The sequence below is a fragment of the Stegostoma tigrinum genome, chromosome 4 (assembly GCF_030684315.1).
Source record: "Stegostoma tigrinum isolate sSteTig4 chromosome 4, sSteTig4.hap1, whole genome shotgun sequence".
In the NCBI taxonomy this organism is placed as follows: Eukaryota; Metazoa; Chordata; class Chondrichthyes; order Orectolobiformes; family Stegostomatidae; genus Stegostoma; species Stegostoma tigrinum.
In genome coordinates, this window is record NC_081357.1 from 106,310,435 (window position 1) to 106,336,334 (window position 25,900).

At 39.6% G+C, this 25,900-nt stretch overlaps 1 protein-coding gene across 3 annotated transcripts in view; it reads right to left on the reverse strand.

Moving 5' to 3' along the window:
- Positions 1–13,020, reverse strand: part of arhgef10 (Rho guanine nucleotide exchange factor (GEF) 10) — a 271,880-nt gene extending 258,860 nt beyond the window's left edge. For 2 of the 3 annotated variants that reach the window (XM_048530741.2, XM_048530739.2), the window contains exon 1: positions 12,908–13,020. The gene's annotated coding sequence lies outside the window, so the exon portion shown is untranslated. The remainder of the gene's footprint in view (positions 1–12,907) is intronic. The other variant, XM_048530740.2, reaches the window with a different exon arrangement.
- Positions 13,021–25,900: the final 12,880 nt, after the last annotated feature.

A 25,900-nucleotide genomic window follows, 5' to 3' on the forward strand; every position in this document is an offset into this window, starting at 1 on the left:
CTGCAGGGAGCAGTATCAGAGTTATTGTTGTCTGTGGTCAGTTTAGACTTGAATGGAAGAGGGTTGATCAGGAAGCTTGCAGATGACACAAAAATTCGTAGGATAGTAAATAGTGAGGAGGATAGCATTAGATTACAGGAGGATATAGATGGTCTGGTCAGGTGGGTTGATCAGTGGCAAATAGAATCCAACCTGGATAATTGTGAGGTGATGCACTTGAGCAGAATAAACAATACACGATGAACAATAGGACCCAGGGAAGCATCAAGGATCAGAGGCACGCTGGTGTGCACATTCAGTGGTCCTTCAGCTGGCAGGACAGCGAGACTAAGTTGTTAAGACAATATACGGGATATTTGCATTCGTTAGCTAAGGCACAAGAGTTGAAGAGGTGGGAGGTTATGCTGAAACTGCATAAAACACTGGTTAGGCCAAAACCAGACTATTGTCTGCAGTTCCGGAATCCAGATTATAGTTCGGATGTAATACAACTGAAGATGGTTCATTTATAAAGATGTTGCTTAGGCTGGAGAGTTTTCCTAATGAAGTGACACCGACTAGACTTTGGTTATTTTCCTTGCAACAGAGCAGACAGAGAGACATGACTGAGATGTAAAAAATTATAATGGGTATTGTTAGCATAGAGAAGAAGAAACTTTTCCTCTTGATGGAGGGATTAATAACTGGGGGTCATAGGCTTAAGATATGAGGTAGAAGAAATAGACCTGAAATGTCAATTTTCCTGTTCCTCTGATGCTGCCTGGTCTGCTGTACTCCTCCAGCTCCTCACCTTGTTACCTCTGGCTCCAGCATCTGCAGGTCTTGCTATCTCTGGAGGGGATGTGAAGATTACTTTTTTCCAAAGAGAGTGTGGTGGGAATTTGGAACATCCGGCTAAGGAGGATAGGGTCAAAAATCCTCTTAACATTTAGGAAGTTCTCAGATGCGTACTTGTGATTCCAAAGCATACAAGGCTTTGGACCAAATGCTGAAAAATGGAACTAGAATAGTTATAAACTTGCTGTTGACTGATGCGGACTGGATGGGCAAGAAGGGCCTTTCTTTTTAGTGTTGGAGACCTTTATGACATTCTACATAATCCTATAAAGTTGGAATAAAATCTTATCATGGAAAATAAGCTGGACACAAATTTTATACTGAACGTGCGTCAAATATGCAAGATACAAAGTCCTCTGAGAAACATCAATCGCATTTTTAGCATTCCAAGATTCGCAATAGGGCAGTTTGATTTTCGATGGGTAATATTTGTTTAAAGAACATGGGAGGATTTTTTTTCTTTCCCACAATGCACGTAAATCCTGCACATACTACAGCAATGTGGCAAGTACGTCAAGAGTTCAAACTAGGAAATCTTAGCCCTGAAAATCATGCTGCTTATCAATAAAAAGAACTCTATCCCAGAGCTCTGCCACAAATTTCAGTTTTTTACAACCTCACAAAATTCTTGCAATTTTAATTCTTTAGTAAAGCTCTCCAGAGCATATTTTAGAGGTACAATGGGACAATTTATGAGTAAACTGGAATTATATTTAAGATAATCTCACCATTCAAATGACATTACAGACAAAAACAGCATTCCATGTGAGCCCCTTGATATTCTCCCCCTCAATATGTGCCATAATCTGCTCATTCTCTCCAGAAATGCTTTTAACAAATTGAGCCAAATTAAACAGAAAAATACTTACATGGACAAAAAATTGGAAGTGATGCAGATTTAAAGAAGTGCAAAGGGAAGGACAGAAGGCTAACTTCTTTTGCCTTTTTCTACAGTGATTACAGTCCAGCTACTAAATTAGTTTCACATCTCCAAGCATATACAATCTATGTCACCGACCATCTGCAAAAGTGATATGCAATGACAAATCAAGTTAATGGAGTTGAAGGAATGGAACAGATGCTTCAATGCATTATACATGGCTAAAGCCAATTGGTTTGAATTACATTCTGAATGACAAGAGGTTTGTGATGATTTGGGCTATAGAAAGGATTACGGTTCTTCACTTTTATTTTTACACTTAAAATGTTGCTGCTGTCAGTCATTGGTTTTCCTATATTTGAGTTTTTCTGCTGAGTTACCTCTACAGACAAATTAGTTGTGTGGCCACTGGAAATGTGTACTTATCTGTATTTTATATTAGTTCACACTGTGCAAGATGAAAACAAATGAAAATTCATATATTTGCACATTGAGAAAGGTGACTATAGTTTAAAAAATTCAGATATAAAGTATTTCTAACTTCTCAAATTTCACCCTTATCTTTCCTTACTTGCAGATCGATATTCTGGCAACAGTTACTGTCTGAGGGATGACTCTATGATCTTATCCATGATAGCTACCAAAGTACTAACTTATGATTCCAGCTGATGTTATTATTGGATAAGTCAGATCCCAGACTAATACATAACTAAAGAGATCATACTTTGAGTGGTATGGTAGCTAAAACATACCCCTGATACAGTACCCAAAAATCACATCTGGTATAGTACTGAAAAATGCCACTTGCACAGTACATAAGAACTAGGAGCAGGAGTAGGCCATCTGGCCCCTCGAGCCTGCCCTGCCATTTAATAAGATCATGGCTGATCTTCTTGAGACTCGGCTCCACGTACCCGCCCACTCACCATAACCCTTAATTCCTTTGCTGATCAAAAATTTATCTAGCCTTGCCTTAAAAACATTCAGCGAGGTGGCTTCAACCACTTCAGTGGGCAGGGAATTCCACAGATTCACAACCCATTGGGTGAAAAAGTTCCTCCTGACCTCAGTCCTACATCTGCTTCCCTTTATTTTGAGGCGATGCCCACTTGTCCTAGTTTCACCTGCTAGCGGAAACAACCTCACTGCCTCCATCTTATCTATTCCCGTCATAATCTTATATGTTTCCATAAGATCTCCTCTCATTCTTCTGAATTCCAATGAGTATAATCCCAGTCTACTCAGTTTCTCCTCATCATCCACCCTCACAACTCTGGAATCAACCGAGTGAATCTCCTCTGCACCACCTCCAGTGCCAGTACATCTCTTCTCAAGTAAGGACACCAAAACTGCACACAATACTTCAGGTGTGGCCTCACCAGGACGCTACACAGCTGCAGCATAGCCTCCCTGTTTTTAAACTCCATCCCTCGAGCAATGGCGTACAAAATTCCATTTGCCTTTTTAATTGCCTGCTGCAATTTTTTACCATTTAAAACATAGTCCATTTTTCTGTTATTCCTACCAAACTAGATGACCGTACACTATCAACATTGTACTCCAAAGTACTCACATCAGAGTCTCTGTTTCTAACACTTCAGTGGATTTATGTTACTTGTGATTTTGGTGCATAGAATGGAACTGCAGATAGCTTCTTTCTTGTACTTTTATACACCTGAGCTTAAACATACAATCTTGTCTTTACACAATACTACAACCTGCCTGCTGACCTGCTCAATGTTTAGCATTTGAGGTATTCCTATTTCATTAGAAAAAAATCTGTTTACTTCTTGCAACAGAAGAGAAATATACAAAGAAATAAAATTTTGATTTGCCTTTACCCAAATGGAAGACAATGGAAATTCATGGTCAAAACAAGTCCATTCAGCTTACTGACATTCATCTGTTCACGTACTAACATCCTCCTTTCTTGGCAACTGGGTTGATTTTGAATAATGCTGAAGCTTAATTCCAAACATTTAACTTGCCGACTCCTCCATACTCTTGATTACTTGCCAGTAATTGTCTGTTTGAAACAGCGTGGTGGAAGCAACAGATGATTGTGAATTCTGTCACCATTTTCACCTAATCTGGAGTTACCAGTCCTGAACTTCAACTGACCACGGGCTTCAGTCTGTTGGATTTCCTATTATCCTAGCAGACATTGCCGGCAATGTTTCAGGATATCCAAATTTTTATTACTGCAATTTCAGACCATACTGAAACACCAAGTACAACATGTACAGTCAAATTTTAATGAGGGATTTTGAGAAGCAAATCCTAACAGAAATTTAGTAAGTTAGCTAATGCCCATTATTGGCAACAGTGGTAGTGTAATAAGAAGTTCACAAAAAGTTGTATTCCAGAACGGCTAATAAATCATTCTGTTTCCTCTTAACATTTCCCATCTAAATTTTCACAAAACCACACATAGGGGTGATGAGGAAGTAGTCCCATTTTGATTGGTTGCTGATACATGAAACTGTCAACCCAACTGACTTTGTTGACATTTTTGTAAGCAGGAACAGAAGAGACTGTTATAAGTACAAGGTTTTATAACATGGTTGTATTAAACCACCTCCATTAATTCAAGGTGAAATGCAGTAGTGGAGATGGACAGGAGATCTCAAACCCAAATACAAACTCTCACACCTGGACACAAAGACAGGGGGAGCTGGACTTGTTATTGGTATGCCCTCAGGCTCTCAGGTTTACTGACTCAAGCACCTTGGACACTGGTAGAGAGAGAATGAGTGTGCAATGGAACAAACAGTTTTTCCTGGACACCAGTTGAATGTAGGTCAGAGAACGTTTGGCGGTTGACAAGAAGGAGCCCATGGATATTTAAGAACACTGAGATTTACCCCTGGCGAGACTGGGAGAAGGCATTGTTGGAGTGGAACACCACTGCTGGAAATTGATTTTGGGACTCTCAGAAGATAAGTGAAATGACTTTCAGCATAGACTGTAACTCAGCAAAATAGGGAGTAGAAACCTGAAGTGTAATTTTTGGCAGGTTCCTTTAAGGACTGCAGAAACGTGCACTATTTACAGGCAGTGTGGGATTTTCAATCATGTTAGAAAGTTAAGGGAGTATTTCTTTGCAATAGTTTACTACATTACTTGCCTATTAAATAAAATGCATTGGTCAATGTTGATCCAAAATTGGTTTGATTTTGTAAATGTCTTAAAATCTGAAATCTTGCAGTGAGATATTTAAGTTGGTGATTCCAAATTTAAACTCTTCAAATTATTGGTCTCTACAAGAATTGTAACATCATGTAACAAATTTACCAAAGTTACCAGAGATTTCAAGATGCTCTTTGAGTTATAAATTATTTCAAAAATGTAATGAATATAACAATGAGCATTTCACGTTTTTAACAAAGAATCGGCAGAGAAATGCAACACAATGCCGTGATTGGAACGAAATTCAATGCAAAGAAGACAAATTCAATCAAGGTCTTCAATGATTAGGTCTGGAAAGGAAGAATTTCCAGTGCCATAGGCAGGTGATTGGGTGCATTGCGCGTTCAGAGAAACAGTGCAGATATAAGAGGCCGAGAGAGCTCCTGTGTAAAATAATTCTGTAATCCAGTGAAAATGATAAGCATTCCTACACAAAATTACTTTTAAGCAGTTTCAATCAGCTCTTGAATGAAATAATTCCTCAACAAAATGGGGTTTCATAATTCAGTAGGAAGTTGCAGCTTCATTTTACTCACCTGATGAGATTAATTTATAATGTCAACGTAGCAAAGTTATACCTACTATTTTGGCCTCCTCCAAGCTTATGGCATGTGAGAAGTAAAAAAAAATTAAATGATCCCATCTACATTTGAATGTGCAGACTTCAGGTCTCTTCTCATAACTAACTTGACTCTGAAGGTAGCTTGGGTAGTGTCCTTTCCTTTGAAGGATGGATCTGAAAACTTTGCAAAAACCCTGTATCCACTACCATGAGATACTCGCACCAATTTATAAAGTTTAAACAAGATTAATGCTGATCATGACCTATCAAAATGGAACTACTTCTGCATCACCACTATGTGGCTAACGGGAATTACTGATTAAAATGATTCTCGAAACTTTGGAGATAGAAATGAAGGCAAATGAATACAAATTAGACCAACTGCACAAACTGTGAGTGATAATGGGAACTGCAGATGCTGGAGAATCCAAGATAATAAAATGTGAGGCTGGATGAACACAGTAGGCCCAGCAGCATCTCAGGAGCACAAAAGCTGACGTTTCGGGCCTAGACTTCATCTGATGAAGGGTCTAGGCCCGAAATGTCAGCTTTTGTGCTCCTGAGATGCTGCTGGGCCTGCTGTGTTCATCCAGCCTCACATTTTATTATCTTGCACAAACTGTGAGCTTGGTTCTGTTAAACTGGGTGTTAACCTGTTGACAATAAAACAATAATTTCGACAACACAACTACCCTGGAAATATAATTATTTCCATATTCATTGTGGACAATGGATATTTCTCCTGGTGGCTGCACTTTTTTCCTTTTGCTGGCACAAGAGAAAAGTATATTAATACATAAAATTAGGTTGTGACTCCTAGGACGTGTATCATGGCAAGCGCACTGAATAATTCTTCTGAAGTTTGACAGGCTTAGCCACAAGTCTTGAATTATAATGAAAGGACTTTACAGTGTTGTGATACAGCTGTCACTCCCCAGATTTGGGCAATTAACAAAAGGAAATGCTTCGAGTTGGGGCAGGAATTGATTTTCACTAGAGCAGGGAAGACCTGTAGATTTCTACACTCATAGGAAATAATGGCACATGGTATATCCTACAATATGGTCACCAGCAGTGCAGATTTGATTTGACTGCTTATACTGCAATAGTGACTAGGTGTTTTTGTTTTTAAATTTTAGATGAATAGGGTTGAGACACTGAGAATCCAAAGATAACATTTACAATCTGCGTCACAACAGTAAATTATAACATCCAAAGTACTTCATGGACTGTAAAATATTTTGAGAGTATTCTAGAGTTCTGAAAGCTGCTAAATGAATGCAAGCTTTTCCTTCCTACAATCACTTTCTGAAAATGAAAAATCTTGGCAAATGCTGGAAGCCTTCAACTTAAGATATTTTCTAATCAAGCTGTTCGGAGATTTTATTACACACCTCCGGAACAGGTAGGACTTCAACCTGGGCTTTCTGGTTCAGAAGTAGGGACAATACCATTGCACCATTGGGAGGTGACAGCCTAGTGGTATTATTGCTGGACTGTTAATCCAGAGACTAAGATAATGTTCTGGGGACCTGCGTTCAAATCCCACCATGGCAGATGGTGGAATTTGATTTCAATAAATATCTGGAATTAAGAGTCTAATGATGACCATGAGTCCATTGCAGATTGTTGGGAAAAACCTCAGCTGGTTCATTAATGTTCCCTAGGGAAGGGAACTGCCATCCTTACTTGGTCTAGTCTACATGTGACTCCAGACCCACAGCAATGTGGTTGACTCTTAGCTGCCCTCTGGGCAATTAGGGATAGGGAATAAATGCTGCCTAGCCAGCGACATCCTAATCCGTGAATGAATAAAGAAAAAAAAACCACAAAAGCTACTAGTCTTCAGCTTTGTGTTTTTTTGATATTCAGAAATACTCTTTACACATAACAGAATCTTTCACTCCTGCCACCCTCTACACCACCAAGTCACCCAGGATTTTTTTCATCAATTAAGCTCAGCTTTATTTTAAGTTGCATTAGACAATAGTTGTGCAATTTATTTAATTGTGACATTTATCAATTTATCAAATAAACAAAAATATGATTATAGGGTATGCATCTCAATTTTAGACCAAGGTCTAGCTCAACCCTTTATTTTGTGAAACTACAACAGCTAGAGAGAGGCTTCAAATTACTCCAAATTTAAATTAGCACATTGTCTGCATCTATTTTATTCCACAGAGTGTCATTGTGGTCCTCCAGTGTATAAACAGATTGCACAATGCCACATTTTAATGTTCGAAAAGATACAGTTGCGCATTTTTCTCAGAAAGCAGAATTTGCTTTGTAAAGCCCAATTTCTAAATTAAACAGCAGGATTTTGCTCTGGGACAAATTAGAGTCTGTCACATTTCTGAAAAGTTGGAGGAAACTAAGCTGACAACCAAAACCTTTCTGACAGTCAGTACCTTGCATTTAACTCAAAGTCCAATTGCCCACAGCAGACTGGATGTTGTGCTTCACCATCAGTGGGTCCAAAAGTTGAGGGAGGTGCAACTAAAATACAGTGGACAGCCTGTCTGCTGCCAACCTGCCCATCTCTGTCCCCAACAAAATCTTATAAGGGACAGGATGATTGGTATCAGATGGCTCCGTCAGTGGGCCAAATGAGGACTTCAACTAGGCATTCATCTTGTCATTACAATTCAGAAATGTAAATGACATTCTTCATATTCAACCCTAAAAGTTAACTCTATTCCTCTCTCCACAAATTTGCCTAACCTGCTGAGATTCGCCTACAAATTCCTGCTTTTAATACAGAATGTACAACAGACGTATGTATTTCTGGTAGCATCTGCCAACCTCCTGGCCATCAGACATGCGACTGTATTTCAAATTTTGCACCACAAAGTCATAAAGAATAACACTCACATCAAATGATGATAGCCTCATCAGCAGACTTGAGAAGGGCCAAAAATAAGACTCATTCTCATGTGAAGAATGACTTAAATCAGGGAGACAAACAATACAAAACCCAAAAGGTTTTCGCAGTATTTGCCATCTTTTGTACAATCTTATATCCTTCCATTATCCCAGAAGTACTATTTCCCATTATTAACAATGTTATAGATTCCATCTTAAAGTCAAAACCTGGAGAAATAAAGCAACTGATTGAACTGTTGCAGATAAAACATTTCCTTCGTTCAGTCCCTTTCATTTAAGCCAGTGGTGTTACGCTGCTGAGAATAATTAGAAATAATTAAACGGACGCTCCAATTTGAAAAGAATACAAAACTGATTGCTGCCTTTAAAATAATGATTGTTTTGAGCAACACGTGATAAAATTACTGCAAATTTTCAAAATATTTTGAACTTTCAACATGATTAGCAATTTATGCGTAGAGCACTAATTCTTGCGAGAAGGTAGAAATCACTCAAGTTGAACACATTATCAAAACAATTCATACAGCAAAATTTTTGTTTTGATTTCAAAATCTTTAAAATATACCTAAACACACTCAGAATATCATATCGTCTACTCCTCTGTAACAAATATGCTGCACAGTTTAAGTGTTCAATATCTGTAACAAAATATGATGCAAGCCAAAAAAACCATTTGTGCCTTATATGTCTGTCAATGGATACTTTGATAATCTTTTATTTATGTTCTGTTCAGGAAGGTATGAACCAGCATTGCCAGCAATATCTACATTTAGTAACAGATTAAAAATAATAAATTTTACAAGGGTTGATATTGTTGAAACTGTACCATTTCTAGTTTCAGAGCCATTGCTGATAGTCACTACCTTCATCACAAGAACATTTCAGAAAACATATCAGCCTTACACATAGAAAGGGACCAAAGAAAATTTCAGGTAACTAAAGCAATTTCGTTTATTAAAGCCATGTTTTTAGGTTATTAGATTGGATGGTTTTCCATGTTTAGTGCCAACAATTTGCCTGTGTACTTAAATTGTGCCTTCAACTCAGTAAAGAATTCTAAGGCACTTCACAACAGCATGATCAAGTAAACAAAAATAAATACCAAGGCAAAGAACGAGACATTAGCAAAAATGACCAATGCTATGATTAGGAAGAAGCAACTTTAAGGACACAAAATGACATGGACGAAGCAGTCTCATAACCTGACTGCAATCTTCAAGTTCCGAACTGTTCTTTTCTCTGTCCAATACTTCTGCAAATCAGATACATGCAAACAAGGATCACAACGGAGAATCCTTACTCTGTACACAAGTTACAGGAATAAATCACACACTTCCACTTTAATTCACAAAGTAGATCAGATATACACATAGCAAGTTGCAATAAAAGGCTCTCTGCTATTTAACTTTTATTTATAAAAGTTATATTGGTATCAAATTATGAATACATAATAGACATTACTCAAATCCAAGCTCAATCTCGCCATTTTCATACCATACTGACACTAGCTCCTAAAGTAAACATCCTCGTTAATCATTGTCATGGATAATAGAGAGCCCTTCGTCCCCTTCTTTCCACAACAGGCAAAAGCCACCTAACTATTCTAATCCCATTTTCCAGTACTGAGCCCATTGCCTTAAATGCCTTGGCATCACAAGTGCACATCTAAATACTTGTTAAATATTGTGATGAGGGTTTCTGCTTCTATCACCCTAACAGACAGGGAGTTTCAGATTCCCACCATCCCCTGGGTGAAAACATATGCCCCCACATCCCCTATAAACCTACTGTCCCTTACCTCAAATCTATGCCCGCCCACCCCGTCACTGATCCCTCCATCAAGGTGGAAACTTTCTTTCTGTCCATCCTATCTATGCCGTTCATGATTGTATACACGTCAATCATGTCCTCCCTTGGTCTCCTCTGCTCCAAGGAAAACAACTCCACTCTTTCCAATCTCTCTTCATAACTGATACTCTCCAGCCCAGGCACATCCTGGTGAACCTCCTTTACACCCTTTCCAATGCAATCACATTCCTCCTATAACATGGATTCCAGACTGTCATGAATATCTCCAGACAGTTAATTGTTTATCTGAAGAAAGAATTCCTCACAGGAACACAATTGATAATGGTCTGGTTTAGTCTCTGACTGTTGCCAAGGAAAGGGATGGAGTTAGGTCTTGAGTAACAGAATTTGGAGCAGAGAACAAAAGCACTTATTTCAGTTTTCATAATATTTAATTGGAAGAAATGTTGACTCATCCACACATTTGAATGCCATGAAGAAAGTCTGATAATTTATCAAGAGTGGATCAGTAGAGAGGGGTGGTGGTAAGGCAGAACTTTGTGCTATCACTGTACAATGAAAGCCAGTAATGATGTTGCTGATGAGCAACACCTAAATCAGAAGCTGGAGGAAGTAATGGATCAATCCATGGGACACATCAGAGGTAACAGTGCAGAGAAAGAAGAAAAAGCCTTGTTACAAGCTGTGATTAGATGGATAAGAATGGAATCAGGCAGGTGCATTTTCAGCAAGCTGGACATCAGAGGAGAGGTATTTGAGAAGGCGATATGGACAACTATGTCAAAGGCTACAGATGACAGTTTAAAATCAAAGCGTAGCTTAACCAGCAGTCAATGTAGATCAATGAGCCCAGGGTCTTGAAGTGAATGGGGAACTGTGCAAATTAGCACTTTGCTAACAGTTTTGAACAACCTCAAATTTATACTGGAGAGAAAATGAGCACTAATCACAGGGTGGTTATTTTAAGGAATAACTAACAACTTATCACTACAGCATACACTTTCTTAGAGTTGTTACAGAACACCAGCAGCCTGGGAGAAGGCTGGCTGTTCACACTAATGAGAAAATGATGTACCAAAATAATTTAAACAAATCATTCAACGCATTCTTTGAAATTAACCCAAAACCAGATACATTTGACAGTTGCATTTTCATTTTTCGCTTTGCACATTTCATCCATCATTCAGCTGAGAAGGCAAATGAAGAGCTACCTGAAGGCATTATCACTCCATAACTTGTTATTAGGCTATGTGCCAATGTGACAAAGAATACTGAATCAATCATTCAGGTTTCCCTTTCCTCCCCTACTAAGAAAGTGCTTGATTTAAACTTGGCAGCTCACCAGCAGCATGGCATGGTGCCATGCAAAACAAAAACATTTTCTAGAGTACACAAAAATAAATGCAAACTCCTAATTACTGTGACATAGTTTTAAACATCTCAAATATATATAGCCAAAGCAGAAGAGCTTTAAGAAATATTGAGAATATTGCAGAATGCACAATGAAATGCACTAATTTATACCTTCATGATAACTGTACCATTTACCTCCATTGCAATTCCATAATACAAATGAAATTGCTTCTATTCCAATACGGAGGAACTGTAATGATTGCCAAGAGAACAAGGTTACTGGTGAAATCTTACTTCTTGGTAGCTGAATACATTGCTCCAACTTGCAAATAAATCGAGCAACATAAAGAAATCTGATCCTTAAAGTTTAGTCCAATTTTTCACCCAAATGCACTAGCATTTCAAATTCTTTAAATTCTTTGCAGAACACCCAAACTATTAGTGAACACAGACTTAAACGGAGCCAAATGAAATTGTATAGGAATTGTTGTTGTACTGTGTTCTGTATATATTCAAATTCAACTTCTCCCTCCTATCTGAGCTGACCTTGAGGGTATCAGCACCGCTTATTTTACAGGAGGCTTGTACATAAATATGATGTATCGATGAAGAAAGTTGTTTTCACAATGATGACTCCCTAAGAAAGAATTATTTGAATACTTAAAAAAGGGGAGCTCTAGACTGTACCTTTATATTTAACAAAGTTAAATCGGAGCGATGTATCTCGAACAATCGAATTGTAAAGAGTGATATTTTAGCTAAACTCTGAAAATATATACGCTAATTGTGGTCTTACAGTGAAAAATACAAAGATCCACGCAGTACATAGGGTTAAGAACTGCGATAGAGAAAGCTAGGAAGATTTGAATGATAATAAAACTACTGGGTTTTATTAGTTCTTTTGCAGACTGAAACTAATAAAGAAAATTGATGTTTGAAAATTTCTCTCCGATACATTTGCAGTTACGATTTGCACTAACACGGGTTGGGGTGGGGGGGGGGGGGCGTAGTGAATAATGATACAAAAGCGAGCGCCGTGTTTTACCAAAACTCCTCCTTCCTGCACTGACAAGCCGCTTCCTCTGGGTAGATGCCAATTTCTCATGTTCCCGAAACATAGCAACGCTTTGACTTTCCAAGCCGAACAATAGAGACAGTTTGAGCACTATGGTGATCCTGTCCCTCCCCAATCCTACCCCCAGCAAACGCTGCATTAGAACCGTCGGCCGATTGCAGGGCACTCGCATCTGATGAAAACTCTATTGAGTGCCCGACAAAAATAATCTCAGCCCGTTTTTCCGGAAAGCCTGCACAGAAACGGGCAAACGCCACTAACATGCAATTTGTTACTGTTACCGCTTGCTCTCCTTCCATTTTCGGGGGGAACTTACCATCGTTGTCTCAAGTCCAAGTTTGCCACGGTTTCAGACAGTTGAGTGCTAAACACAGACACAGCTCCTTCCACTGTCAGTCAGTCCCGCAACCCTCACTGCTACTTCTCGGCACAGCGCTGATCCCACCTCCTAGCCGGGGCTCCCAGCTACTTCAACCTCTCATTGGTTCAACATCCCGTCATTCATCCAACCAATAACTGGTTGAGACAGCGGCCAGTTGTTCATTTTGACTACATGTTGAGCTTTTGATTTTATATATACATATATATTTATGTACACATCTGTACACACATTAGAGGCCTGGCGAGAAAGAGAGATTCAATGGGGTCGCCGCAGTTTCATAGGTGAACGCTGGCCAGATGTTAGCCTCATTGCTGGTCATGGCACTGAACAAACGAGATCACAGGGCCAACGCCTTTTGTTACATTCTCCAGCTTCTGGGTCAATCCCACGGCTGAACGAGACAGTGAGTTGATGGACCTGGGCTTTGGACGTTTGCATCCAGTAAACGCTGTTACATCTTTAGTAATTGCCAAGATTTTATAAAATGTTTAAAATAATTGTGTTATTTAAGAATATGAAGCTTACACTTCGCCCTTATAGAAGAGGGATTCGGAAGCATGAATCTCAAATAGTTAGCCCCAAATTCAGCAGATAATAGGGAAGGCAATGGAATGTTGGCCTTAATTTTAAAAGGAATGAAATATGAAACTAAGTATGAAATCTACACTTGAATTTGACCCAGTTCATACATTGTTCACTAGCCTAATATCATGTATGAATTGACAGTTGAATCAGGAGAGGTTAAGTGAAGTCTGATGAAGACTTGAAACATTAGCTTGCTTTCTCTCCATGGATGCTGCCTGACCTGCTGCAATCTCCAGCATCTTTTGTTTTCAGTACAGATTCATACATCTACAGTAATTAGCTCCTCCGAGGTTAATTGGATGTCCTGCCTGACCAATGCAATTGAATTTTTCAAACAGGTGATCTGGTGTGTAGATGGGAGCAGTGTGTTTAATATAATCCACTTGGATGTCATCAAACATATGGATAAGACCACACATGGGAGACTGACAGCCAAGGCTTAAAACACTGAGGGTCCAAGGAAATTTTATCGAGAGTTGGCTGAGTGGCTGGAAGCATAGGATAATGGTCAAGGTGTCTTTTTATGACTGGAAGCGAGTGTCCAGCGGGGCTCCATAGGATTGGTGTGGATACCCTTGCTGTTTATGTTACATGTAAACAATTTAGACTTGAATATAAGAGGGTTGGTCAATAAGTTTACAGGTGATGCAAAAATGGGATGGTAAGTAGTGGGGAGGATATCATTAGATTACAAGGGGATATGCACCGGCTGGCTAGATGGGCTGATCATTGGCAAATGGAATTCAATCTGGATAAGTGTGAGGTGAAGCATTTGGACTGGACAAAAAAGTAGGGGAACATAATGAACGATAGGACCCTGGGAAGCAGTGAAACTCAGAGGGGCCTTGGTGTGCATGTACATCAGTCACTTGACATACTGGGCTAGATGGATAATGTGATTTTGAAGGCATACAAGATACTTGACTTTATAGCCGAGGCATAAAGTTTAAGAGCACTGAGGTTATACTGGAATTCTATGAAAAACTTTGGTTAGTCCACAGCTAGATTATTGAGTGCATTTCTGGAATCCGCATTATGGAGAGATGTGTTAGCACTGGAGACGATGCGGAGGAGATTTACCAGGGTGCTGCCTGGGCGGGAGAGCTTTAGTTATAAAAGTGATTGGATAGACTGGAGTAGTTTTTGTTGGAAAACAGTAAACTGAGTTCGGGATATGATTCAGCTATATAAAATTATAAGGGCCACAAACAAGAGAGTCAGGAATGAACCTTTCCCCTTGATAAAGGGATCAATGACCAAGGGGCATGGATTTAAGGTGCAGGAGGATTAGCGGGGATGTTATCACTCAGAGTGTTGGGGGAGTCTAGAATTGACTGCCTGTAAGGGTAGTAGAGGCAGAAACTCTCATATCATTTAATAAGTATATACATGTACGCTTGTGATGCCAGGGCTGAATATCAAGGAATGGTTAAAGTTTAAGCAGAGGAATAGCTTATTCCAGCATGGATGTGATTGGACAAAGGGTTCCTTTTCAGTTGGGCTTATTATGTGACTCTGTTCAGCCCATTGTGCTTACACCATCTTTTTGGTAGAGCTATCCAGTTAATGCTGTTCTTAGGTTCTTTCCCACATCTATATAATTTATTCCCCATTATTTACAAATAGTCATGTGTACATTTTACTGTGGAAACTGTTGCCATTTACTTTTCAGGTGATGCATTCCAGATTGCAACAATTCACTGCATACAAAAACCTTCAGCAGGTTGCTTGCATATTTTGGAAATTCCATTAAATTGATGTCACTTTCCATCCTACTGCTGGAAATCTTATTAAGTCTGCCAAAAATATTCCTGATTGTTTACACTTGCATTGCAGTTTTTCTTAACATTCTCCATTCTAAGAGGACAATCCCAGCTTTCCCGTCTCTCCATTATGCTGAAAATGTCTTTCAGAAAGTAAATGGCGGAAGACTACCAAAATGGATCCAATGATCAAAATAAGAACAGAAGATATTAGGACTGCACAGCGGTAGTCAGAATCAATAATGGCAGCTTAATGTTTCAAGTGTAAGTTTCTTCCTTATCCCTGAAATGGTAGCCCCATTTCTCTCTATGCAGGTCCAGCATGGCTTCTTTATTTTATGTTTCAACATTTTTAAACCAAAGAAGATTGTTTACTCACAGTGTGTGTGAGGTTGGCTGAATTGTTATGTTTCAAAAGAAATAATTTAAGTGAGACAATATATTATGTAGGAAATTGTAATGTTCTTGACTAACTTTGGAAGTCTTAGTTGGAACTTCAAATCCAGGCCTGAACAGCTGAGATGAGGTGTTATTTACTGTGACCTATTGTACAAAACCTGACAAAATGCAGCAGCATGCTTTGTAAAGCCAAACAAAACATTTCAAAGGAACTGAAAGCTTTAGGCAGCTTTTACAGGAAGGCAATGGTGTAGTAGTATTTTGATTAGATTATTAATCCAGAGGCCTGTGTAATCTAAAAAAAACTTCACTTGGATGTGAGCATTTTTTTGGTGGCCAGCAATTATTGCCCATCCATAGTTGCTCTTGGGAAGATAGTGGTGAACTCAGCGATGTATTTCCAAGTCAGGATAGGGAGTGGCTTGAAGGGGAACTTGAAGGTGATGGTGTTCCCATATTTCTGCTGCCATTGTCCTTCATAATGTACTTGAGCGTAGGTTTGAAAAATGCTGTCTAAGGATTTTTGGTGAATTTCTTTTGTAGATAGTACACACAGCTGCTGTTGAGTGTCAGTGGTGGAGGGTGTGGATGCATCTGGATGTGGTGCCAATCAAGCAGGCTGCTTTGTCTTGGATGGGTGTTCAGCTCCTTGAATGTTGGAGCTGCACGCATCCAGGCAAGTGGGGAGAATTCCATCACACTCCAGATTTGTGCATTTTAGATGATGGATAGGTTTTGGAGAGTCAGGAAGTGAGTTACACCCTGCAGTATTCCGAGCCTCTGACCAGCTCTTGTAGCTACTTTTATGTGGTGAGTCCAGTTGAGTTTCTCATTAATGGCAACTCCCTATCATAGTAGAGGATTCAATGTCAAGGGGCAGTGATTAGATTTTCTGCTATTGGAAGTGGTCATCACCTGGTATTGTGTGGCTCGAATGTAGCTCAAGCCTAGATATTATGCAAATCTTTCTGCATTTGAACATGAGCTACTTCATTATCTGAGGAGTTACAAATGGTGCTGAACATTGTGCAGTTATTGGCGAACATCCCCGCATCTGACCTTATGATGGAGCGAAGGTCATTGATGAGGCAGCTGAGGATAGTTGGGCTTCAGACACTACACTGAGGAACTCCTGCTGAGATGTCCCGGAGACATGTCCTAGATGCTCCTTTGGATAATTTACCTTTCAAAATATTTGAAGTCCTGTCAGCATAACACTGTACCTGTTTCTGAACAAAAGATATAAAATGTGGTTATTAATGGGTCCTCAGTCAGAAGGAGGTAGATAAGAAAGTCATCTTACCCATGAAGTTAGACTTATGATTAACAGGACTGATCGGCTATTGATGTTTTGTATGTTTGGTTCTCTGCTGTAATATTATTGTTGTACTCTTTGCATTGTTATGTTCTTATGATTAATTTTAGATTATGTGTTAATATTGGGGGCTTTGAATACAATAGCTTTGTTCTGTAAAATCAAGGAATTTTTACAGCATCATAAACAGCCTGGGTAGACTTCTTTTGTTTGCTATTGCCTGTTGAAATATAAATCATTCTAAAATTACATGTTGATGATTTTCCTAAAAATAGTAAACAGTAATTCTATGTTCTGATTACAATGTTACCAGGTCATCTTGACTAAAGTAAATTGTTGGCCATCAACCTAACTCCAACATTTGGAGAGCACCCTAATGCACTAATATCTATTTATTTTTCACTTTTCATCATGAGCATTCTTGTGTGTTATGAAGAAAGAACACAGCACTCTTCCTGAAGCATTTCACAACCAAAACACTGATTTTCAAATTAACCACTATTGCACGAAAGCACTTTAAAAAATAGTGCTGCAATATATTGGCCTTCAAAACACAGTGCCCTGCTTTAATTAGTTTCATGGAAACTTTTCCATCCATTTCACTTTAAAGAGAGGCTAAGACACACTTCTACTCTGGACAGAAGTGGTGACTTGAGAGATTAGTTTAGCTCAAATTTATCTCAGTTTTGCAAAGTGAATTTTTCTCCAAATTTCCATCCACTTTTTTGCATGTCACTGAACACAACATGAACTCATGCAACCAGGCTGTGTTTTCATACCTAGTGCTATCCCAAAAGTTACAGTCTGGCAACGTGAAAATACCTCAGTTTATTTACTTGCTGCTTTTCATCCATTAATCAATCCTCTGTCAATACTGAGATGTTTTCCCTCACACGTGAGCCCTCTATTGTGTTATAACCTTTCATATTAACCCTATTGAATGCAGTTTGGAAATGTTACATGTACTGTTCCCCTTTGCCTACACCACTAGCTACAACATCAAAAACCTGAACAAATTTATCAGACACGATTTCCCTTTAATAAAACTTCATTGACTCAACCTAATGTTAAGATCTGCACAGAGGCCAAAGATAGTTTGAAAAGAAATTTGAACTTAGTTACCAGCTGAAAGAACACAGCAATATTTTAAATTTAATTTTTTTACAGGAACAAATGATTAAAAACACTACTTTCATTATGCAGAGATAATGGCAACTGTAGATGCTGGAGAATCCAAGATAACAAAGTGTGAAGATGGATGAACACAGCAGGCCAAGCAGCATCTCAGGAGCACAAAAGCTGACGTTTCGGGCCTAGACCCTTCATCAGCCTCTAATGAAGGGTCTAGGCCCGAAACATCAGCTTTTCTGCTCCTGAGATGCTGCTTGGCCCACTTTCACTATGCAGACAACTTATACTTCAACTCCAGAAAATGGCTTACTGCTTGCATACATATTACCCATTGCACTCGCACAGAATTATAGTCCTTTTAGCAAACAGTCAACAGTTACTACCAGCAGCAGTTGGTTTCCTTGTCACTACTTCACTGAGTAGATACTTTGAGTAAGTGTGTCCTGGCATTTTCATCAGTTTTTGGTAAGTTCATAATATTCGCCACTAGCAATTAAGCTGATTTTCTTCCCATTGGCCTCACTTGTATAAATCTCCCTGAATCTGTGGATGGCTGCAGGATGCATCTCTTTGACCAGCTCCCTCATGCATCTATTTGCGCTAGCTCACAAAGTTGATGAGATTTTTTTTCTCTCTCTGACCACACAGAACCTCTGTCTGTCTGAGATATTCAATAATTTTTATTGAAGCCTATAACCTGATCCGAGTAATGGGCTTCTATATTCCCATTGTGACACAAATCATATTGACCTTGCATTCAGGTATAACTGCTAATAATTGTGTTTGACTCCCTTTCATTTTAAATGTAAGTGGACAGTCTGTAACACAATTATTTACAATCCAATGCCAATAACATCTTTCTAGGACTTTGGAAGATTCATGAACTCATAAAGTCAGAGACTGCTGCAGTTGTCTCTAAGAGTAAATGTCTTGCACCTTCTTCTCTGGAAATCCATCCTTTGATTTCTAATGATCAAACCACTGCAGAACTGAAGATCAGGTGACATGATCCATTCATTTACCCTAAATTTAAAGTTGCAAACCCAAGATATAATCATTGTCTAAACCTCAATTGTAAAACTCAACATGTTACGATTTTTAAAGTGCCTGGTTAAAAATCTTTCATATTTTATATATTTTCCTCACAGCCGATGTCAAGACAACTTGCCTATAGATCCCTATATTTTCTTTCCCTCCTTTCTTGAATAGTAGTGTTACATTTGCTACCTTCCAATCCACTGGGATTGTCTTAGAATCTAGATAATTTGAGAAGATCACAATCAAAGCATCCATTATTTCTGCAGTCACCTCTTCTAGAATCTGTGGATGTAGGCCACTATTTTGAGAAAATTTGTAGACTCTTAGTCCCATTAGTTTTCCAAATGTTCTTCCTCTATTGATATTCATTACTTCAATTTTCTCGTTCCGTATCCCATCATTTTGGGTATGCATTTTGTGTTTTCTACTTTGAAGAGAATACAAAACCAGCTGTTTACTATTTTTGCTATTTGGTTATTCCAAGTATTACTTCTTCTGTGTAAGCCTTGGAGGGTCATCATAATTATTGCTTTTTTTACATTATTTTGAAGTCCTACAAAATCCGTTTTATATTTCTTGCTAATTTAATCTTTTTCAATTGTTTTCCATTTTATCAAATCTGGTATTACTCTTCATAACATTATCAGTCTTCCATTTAAATTTAATGCTACCCTTAGTTTCTAATGATAGCTGTAGGATGGTCACTTTCCTGTAAAGTTCTTGCTTCTCAATGAAGCGCATTTTCATGGAGAATTTTGGCTTTACTTAAGATTTTTGTTTCAGAATTAAGAATCTCGCTCAATTTAAAATTAGATCATTATGATGATCACTGTGCCTGATTGGATTCTTTGATATGATATTTCCAATTATTCTGATCTTATTACAGAATATAAGTCTAAAATCACCTCATCCTTCATTCTTTCCATGATGCAGGTTTTTTTCTAAAGAAATTCTCTCAAGTGCATTCTATGAACTTGCAGTGACTGTAACGAGGTCAGCCAGGTGGATGTTATAGAAAATAAGTTCCCTGATTGGGGCTGTTAATCTGGTTCAATCAGGGAGCCTTGGCTGGGAGATATACACAGGAGTGTCAGAGATTCTGTTTGCTCTGAGAGCTGGCTCTGAAGAAGTCAGACCAGTGTCAAATATTACCCACAAGTAAAAAAAAAACTGATTTGACTTAGTTTGATTTATTATTGTCACATGTACCCAGGTACAGTGACAAGTTTTGTCTTATGTGCAGTACAGGCAGTTCATAACATACAAAGATCTTACAGTGATTGAACAGAGCAAGGAATACAAAGTTATGGCTGCAAAGAAGGTGCACTAAAAGCAAGACCAACATTAGATTTTAAATTTGAAAGGTGCATTTATAAGTCTAATAAGAGCAATGGAAGAAGATGTTCCTGAATCTTTTGGTACATGTGTTTAAGCTTTTGTATCTTCTGCCTGATGGAAGAGGTTGGAAGAAATTATAACCAGTGTGAGAGGGGTTTTTGGTGATGTTGGCTGCCTTTCCACAACAACAAGACGTTTAGATGAGGTTACCTGGGTAATGTGAAACCAGTCTCAATGGCGTTATTTCAGAACTCATGCTCCTGACGACTTGACTTTGAGAATGAAGGCATTTCTGTTTTCTCACCACCAGGTAGCTGAGAATTGATCTCTCAATATGTCTGGTGGCAGAAGGGAAGTCTGCAACTGGTATTGCTTTATCTGCCAGCAAGTTGTGGCTCAAGGCATCACTGGTATGTTAGTTATCTTGGCCTTTGAATTCCTATGAGAAAGACGAGGTGCAAAAAACACCCCAGCACTTGTACAGCAGCTAAGATGTGACCAATATCAAATTTTAAGAGATCCCTTCCTAGCAGATAAAGTACTTTTAGATACCCATTTTAAATACACAAATATTACAGGAATGGCAGAAGAAAATAGAAAACTTATTTATATCAGAATTGACTTTTGTATTGACATTGCACAGGAAACTAAACCATTGGCAGACAACCAGATTGAGCAGTGTGTGGAACAGGCTTGAAGCCAGCAAATTCCTTGCTTTTCTCAGTAATTGCCAGTGGAAACAAAAATTCCTTGCTCATATGCTTAATTACTGCGGTTGATCCTATGTATAATATGATAGAGGCAAGATAACAGGACCTGGTATTGTCGTACAACAGAATTTCTTGCAGGCAACATCTGACAGGCATGGCAATTGTTTCATCTACTGTCTGGCTAATGCATGTCTAAGACAAACTTGGTGCTTGGTAATGAAGAAATGGAAATTTAGTTTGGTACCTTTTAAAGTCTGAAAGTAAGAATAGTTTATTAACAGCAAAATGGAAAATCAATCACTTCTTGAGAAACTTCTTGCTTCTTTATTTTTCTGGTTTATTTCCATGACCTGAAATGCTGGACTGCTTATTCTTTGCTTTCTAATTTCTTTTGTTTTCTAAGAATTTGATCTTAAGTACCTGTACCTAGGCACCTTTGTACCTGGGGTGGCGCTGTAATACGACAACTGTAAATATTTCACTGTACTCATTTGAGTACATGTAACAATAAAGATGATTCAATTCAATTCAACTCACTACTGTATGTTTACAATTCATTATTCTACAAAATGGATTTTGTTTGATATCTTCTATAGTGGTATAGTGGCTTAGAAAGGATGCCTGCACATACGTTTGTTATGTTACATCAGGGCTTGCTGAATCAATAACCATCCTTGTGCTCCCAAGAGAATCAGAGATACATCTCTCTTCCTTTCTCCTTCTCTTCATCAGAATTCAGTCCCCATTCCCAAACATGTTCTGTTTCTCTGCCCTCACAAATGGATGTCTCCAGCCTTTCTTTGATGTGCCTTGTTTAAAATTCATTCTTTTGTGGGATGTGGACATCACCAACATGGTCATATTTGTTTATTCATTGAACTTAAATTCCATCAGCTGCTGAGTTGAGATTTGAACCAATGCCCCCAGAACATTAGCCTGGACATCTGCATTACCAGTCCAGTGACATTACTACTATGCCATCATAACCCCATTCTAGAGGTTTAAACTGAATCAAATAGGAAATTGTATGGATGGGAAAAGCCATCAAGAACAGGGAAAAACAACAGTGAAGGCAGCTGATGTATTAAAGAGAGTGAAAACCAAAAGAACTACGGATGCTGTAAATCAGGAACAAAAACAAAGCTGCTGGAAAAGCTCAGCAGGTCTGGCAGCATCTGTGAAGGAAAAAACAGAGTTAACATTTCGGTTCTGGTGACCCTTCCTCAGAACTGGGGAATAGGAATAGAACCTTTTCCGCAACTTTGTTTTTGTTCCTAATAAAGAGAATAGATGGGAACAGGTCGCAGACAATGTGGAAACGCATCCAAATTGCTAATGCAGCACTGTTTCATTTGTTGTGGGATGTGGATACCACTGGCTAGGCCAACATTTATTGCCCATCCCTAATTGGCCAGAGTCAACCTCATTTCTGTGGAGCTGGAGTCACATGTGAGCCAAACCAGGTAGAGATGACAGATTTCCTTCCTTAAGTGATTTAAGTGAACCAGATAATTTTTTGCAACAAATGACAGTGATTACGTGGTCATAGTTAGGCTAGCTTTTTTATCCCAAATTTTTATTGAATTCACATTTCACCATCTGTGCTAGATTGACGGTGTGAATCAGCCCCATAACATTACCCTGGGGTTCTAAATTATTGATCCATTGACATTACCGCCATGTCATGACTATACCCCCACTCCCCAAGCTAAGGATCACATGGACTATTTTATGATGAAAGGGGAGTGATCCCTTGAAACTGCTGTAGCCCCAGCCATTTCATAACATTGTACATGGAGATGGAAATTGATTGTTATTTGTAAATAAATTCACGTAAATTTTTATTCTAAGAAGTACAGTAAAGTGCGTGAAGTGTCATGACAGTAGTATCAAGATTTTTTTCCTAGAAAATAATAAAGGTAGAATTTTTTGGACCAAATATGATCAGAAAGAAATTGTAGCAGGGAAAAGATGTTCCACACCTAAAACCCATAAAACAAGTTTTCTGGACAGTGTCACAGTGTTGTTTGTGGGAACTTGCTGTGTGCAAAATTGGTTCTGCATTCCCTGTTTTGCCACAGTTTACACTTCAAAAATACTTAAGTTGATATTAAGTGCTTTGGGACATCCTGAAGTCATAAAATGTGCATTATAAATGCAAGTTTTTTCTGCCTTTATAATATGGCAAAAAATACAAGAAGAAAGACAATTAGTTAAAAATGGAATAAACGGATCTAGACAATGAGGAACAAGGAACATTGCACTTGAGAGCAGGAGTAGGCAATCTGACACTTCAAGATTGCTCTGCCATTCAATAAGCTCATGGCTAACCGGATTGCAGTATCAATTCCTCAGTCCAGAACCCTTGACTCCTATGTCTATTGAAAGTCTAACTCAGCCTTGAATTCGTTGAATAACCTAAACTCTACTGAGAGAGTTCCACAGATTAACAGCTCTGAGAGAAAAGAACCTCTTCAACTTGAAAAGGAGATGTTATGTTCTTAAATTGTCACACCATTCTAGTCTGTCCTATGAGAGGTAACTTCTTCCTCGCATCCACCCTATTAACTTGCCTCAGGATTTGTACATTCTTTGATTATTAGTTTGAAGTTTAGAACTCGTCTCCTTTCTTTTGCCAGATCCGTCCATGACAGTTGGAAGCGAAGTCTATTCCCAAAAGGTTATGTGTGGGTGCTGTCAACATGATTAAATCTGTCAAATGGAAGAACAAGTTAGTGAGTTTTGATGTCAGTTTTGTGGGGCAAATGAACCATCAATGATTCACAGTTTAGACTTTAGATGGCTGATTTCACATTTCACTTTTTATTCAGCTGACTGCTGTTTGTCCCTGGGTAGCTGCTTACCAAATCAAGCTTGCCAAGAAGGACTGATCGGCCTGTTGCTGTGAGGAGCAGACAATCCCAGCTCCAACTGAATACACACTAGGTACAGGCACAACAAATGTTGATCACTTTATGTGGGGAGTTGTTCGTGCCTAGATACACATCATTGATGGTGAATCATCTGATTTTCTCAAATGGGAGCTGAGCACAAATTTGCAGCAGTTTTTTTAAGCCATACAAAAGCAGCCACTCCACCCACACATCTGTCGAGTCTTCACCATTCAGCCTGACTGAGGATGAACGGTCAGTCCTCAGCAAGGGGCTCACCTTACCTGCACATCAATGAATACCAGTCACATTTGGACATTGAGCGGTTTGTTCTGCCACCTCAGCCTCCACACTTACTTCTCTGTGAGCCTAACCCTCACTCCACTGACCCCTTCACCCGCCTCCAACACAAGTCCTCCTCCTGGATACCACCCCCAGGCCTCCTAACCTCCCTCAACCTCTTCATCTTCAACTGCCATTGAGACATCAATCGCCTCAACCTCTCCACCCCTCTCACCCACTCCAATCTCTCCCTGCAGAATATGCAGCCCTCCACTCCCATCCCAACCTCACCATAAAACCTGCAGACAAGGGAGGCGCAGTTGTAATATGGCACACTGACCTCTACATCGCTGAAGCCAGACGCCAACTCTCCGACACCTCCTCCTACCGTCCCATGGATCATGACCCCACCCCCGAGCACCAAACCATCACCTCCGAAACCATCTGCAACCTTATCACCTCAGGTGACCTCCCACTCACAACTTCCAACCTCATTGTTCCCCAACACCGCACCACCCGCTTCTATCTCCTTCCCAAAATCCACAAACCTGCCTGCCCTGGTCGACTCATTGCGTCTGCCTGCTCCTGCCCCACCGAACTCATCTCCACCTGTCTGGACTCTATTTTCTCCCCCTTGGTCCAGGAACTCCCTATCACCACCCATGCCCCTCACCTCCTCCAGAACCTCCAATTCCCTGGTCCCCGACATCTCATTTTCACCACGGAATTCCAGTCCCTATACACCTGCATTCCTCATGCAGATGGCCTAAAGGCCCTCCACTTCTTCCTGTCCTGCAGGCCCGACCAGTCCCCCTCCACCAACCCCCTTATCCGCCTAGCTGAACTCGTCCTCACCTCAACAACTTCTCTTTTCGATTCCTCCCACTTCCTACAGACAAATGGGATGGCCATGAGTACCCGCATGTGCCCAAGCTATGCCTGCCTCTTTGTAGGTTACGTGGAACAGTCCCTCTTCCGCACCTCCGTTGGCCCTAAACCCCACGTCTTCCTCCGTAACATTAATGACTGTATCGGCGCCACCTCGTGCTCCCAAGAGGAGCTCGAACAGTTCATCCACTTCACCAACACTTTCCACCCCAACCTCAAGTTTACCTGGACCATCCCCAACACATCCCTCACCTTCCTGGAACTCTCTGTCTCCATCTCAGGCAACCACCTAGAAACCGATATCCGTTTCAAGCCCACCGACTCCCACAGCTACCTAGAATACACCTCCTCCCACCCACCTTCCTGCAGAAATTTCATCCCCATTCCCAACTCCGCTGCATCTGCTCCCAGAATGAGGCATTCCACTCCCGTATTTCTCAGATGTCCTCGTTCTTCAAGGACCCAACTCCCCCCCCCGCCCCCGCAGTGGTTGAAAACACCCTCGACCATGTCTCCCGCATTTCCCGCAACTCATCCCTCACATCCCATCCCCAGAATAACTGCAAAAAGAGAACCCCCCTCATCCT